The 3,063-nt window shown below is 44.3% G+C and overlaps 1 non-coding gene across 1 annotated transcript; it reads left to right on the top strand.

Annotated features, from left to right (window-relative positions):
• Positions 1 to 700: 700 nt before the first annotated feature.
• trnas-cga (transfer RNA serine (anticodon CGA)) lies at positions 701 to 785 on the top strand. Its single transcript has one exon. It is a non-coding gene; the product is annotated as a tRNA-Ser (tRNA).
• Positions 786 to 3,063: the final 2,278 nt, after the last annotated feature.

The raw sequence follows: 3,063 nt of genomic DNA on the forward strand, positions 1-3,063 counted from the left end.
ATGTGAATGCCGAACAGGCAGAGGATGTGACACATGCCCGTGAGCAGCTAAATTTGAGGATGATGCTCCATGAATCTTCACGGCTAGCAATGTGAAGGACTTTTGCGACATCGAAAATGACCATGTCCGGCAGCTGGAGCTTTCCGTGTATTTTCTGTGATCTGGGAAAAAGGGTATCATCAAAAACAGAACTGAAATGGAAATATTGACAGTGATTATTGACAGGGTGAAAACATCAGCTTCCTCTTTGCAGCGGATGGAAACGGCGTCTGACGTCGAGGAATTTAACGTTGAGTCCATGTGGTAGACCTGCTGCGGTCACTTCACACAGAAATCTGGTGGAACTTCCTGATAACCCAGTCATCACGTGACCACTCGGTCTGCGCAGGTCTCTTTCTGTGTTGTAAGATTCTTCGATTCCATTACTTTAATTTTGACCGAGACTGGGAAGTTATGTATTGGTCCATTCAAAAAACATGAATTTATCGCATATTTCCTTTGCAACTGATATTGTGACACAAAAGTAGAACAGTGCGTTATGGAAGGTGAGATTTTCGTGCAGCTCAAGGCGTTGCCCCAAATCTCATGGTCTTTTTCCATGTTAATTCTACCCTTCCCAGATAAAGACTGGGACACCGTTCATTGCATTACTGGAATACCTGGAGTGCATTTTACAATGCTTTCGACAAGCGAGCGGTCAGCTGCAATGGCCGAGTGGTTAAGGCGTTGGACTCGAAATCCAATGGGGTTTCCCTGCGTAGGTTCGAATCCTACTCGCAGGGGCTATGATCAGAAATCTTTACTCCGTTTGGAGCAATCTGTTTGCAGAACACGATGTCAGTCTAAGTATCAATTTGGAGTTCTTGTTCATTCAATGTATTCGGATTAAACGTCTGTGTCATGACAGAAGAACCTTCCTTTTTCTCATTCTGCTTTCGCTCTGAATTTTCTTATTTGTCAGGATAGTTTCACAACCTCAGTCACGTTCATATTAACTTCACCGGGCACCAGAATTGTGAAAATCGATGGTAACAAAGCTTCAAATTTATTTTTGCCTGTCATTTGTTAGATCTTTTTGTTCTCTTATTTTGAAATTGACCAGCTCGCATAAATTTCTAAATAAATCGGCGCAACAATGGCCGGTAATCGAACGCTGGTTAACCACCGGGAACACGGCGGTGCTCCCCACTATGCCGGTTCAGGCGATGGACTCGAAATCCATTGGGCTTTCCCCGCGGAGGTTCGAATCCTGATGACAACGTGTCTTCCTTTGCTCATGCAATTTACAAATTCACGCAAGTTTCGTTGTCATAAGTTATGCCTTACATGGAAAGCTGTGAGGTGGTGTAAAACACAAAAATGTCAAAGGAACTTTCGTGAAAATGTGTCGAACGGCAAGACTTCTCTGCCGTTCTTAATGACCGCTGATCTCGCCGACAAATGAGCAAAATGTCTGGATATCATTTTATTGTTCAAATCAAAGGCTAATGGATGAATAGAACGAGGTGCGAGCAGGCAGTGGGACTGCACCGGCTACCTTCCACACTTCAACCATCTGCAGCTTAGTTGGATGGGCCATGTTTACTAGGCCTTTACTTTCCAGACATTAGGTGGAGTTATGGGCAGGGCATGGACAGGGTATGAAATGAAATATGAAATATGAAAATCGCTGATTGTCACAAGTAGGCTTCAAATGAAGTTACTGTGAAAAACCCCTAGTGGCCACATTCCGGCGCCTGTTCGGGGAGGCTGGTACGGGAACGGTATGATGCTCGTTCGGAGGGTCGGTCACCACTTAATGGACCGAATAGCCCCACTCTGCCCGCTAGGGAATCGATGTTTCAATTAATTACAGCAGCTCATTGGAGAGATTTGCCCAGACAATGGACTGGAGGAATGAATGTCGCCTCTGATATGACAGCCTGGAAGTTGCGAACGAGAAAGTAGTAATCGGATATTTCCACTGACGGTGAATGACTCCGAAACAAGGGTCTCCAATCCCTTTGCTCCTCCAAGGTCTATCGTTTATCACCATCTGCAAAGTACACCAATTTCCCACTGGTCCTGCAATGTGAGGCTGTTGTGTAACCCCGCACATCTTTACTGACTGCCTCTGCGTCTACTATTCATTGCATTTCCAGCCTGTATTCTACTGGCACATATCAGTTTATTTCGTTCTAGCCGAGGAATTCACATATTCCTTTTTCATATCTCCGCAAATCTAAATTGCAGAATGGATGCGACAAATGACAGAAGAATATAAAATCTTCGAGTTCCTCCCGCTGAAGAACGCACTCCGATGGCATCTTCAACGTAGCTGTTGCAGGTATTGGATAATATCAAGCTCTAAATAAAACAATATTTATGATTACTATTGCGACGTTTGCATTTGAATTTTATGTGTAGGAGCATGATAGTGCGTTGAATAATAGAATAATTGTGTATTTATTTCTGTTATCTCTCAATCTGTTTGTGTTGAGCTGCTTTGTGTATCAATGTGTTTTGACCTGATTGAAAACTGAAGGAAAGATGTTGCCTTTTCTTTTCCTGTCTTTTCTGTGACGCTGTTCCAATTATGGCAATCAATAAGTTTGCCCACCTTTCTTTTGATATCTATGTTCTAATGCTCAGAGTCGCCAGGTATCAAATGATACCACCACAAGGTTCAACCGGCTATTGATCAAAGAGCCAAACACCAGTTAGTTAGTTCAAGGTCAAGGGTACTTTATTTACACACAATTAGTCATGCAACATAAACACTGCTTGTTAACTACACCTATCGACTAAGACAACCTGTACTTAACTTCAGGCACCCGGTTTAGGTCAGAGGAACAGTGGCTGCTGTCCGATTCTGGAACACTCGAGTCTGGAGAAATAAGTGCTGCTCAGCTCGGCTCATCCGTCTGGTAGCGAGCGTTAAACTTGCACTTACTTCTGGTGTTACTGCACTTGGAAATGGTCGTGGCCGGGGCGCCAGGTCCAAGAGAGGACGAATATCTGGCAAACTCTTCTACTTATACTTGGGGGGGGGGGGGGGGGGGGGGGGGCTTCGTGTTCTTTTGG

Source organism: Scyliorhinus torazame, chromosome 24 (assembly GCF_047496885.1).
Source record: "Scyliorhinus torazame isolate Kashiwa2021f chromosome 24, sScyTor2.1, whole genome shotgun sequence".
NCBI classification, from domain to species: domain Eukaryota; kingdom Metazoa; phylum Chordata; class Chondrichthyes; order Carcharhiniformes; family Scyliorhinidae; genus Scyliorhinus; species Scyliorhinus torazame.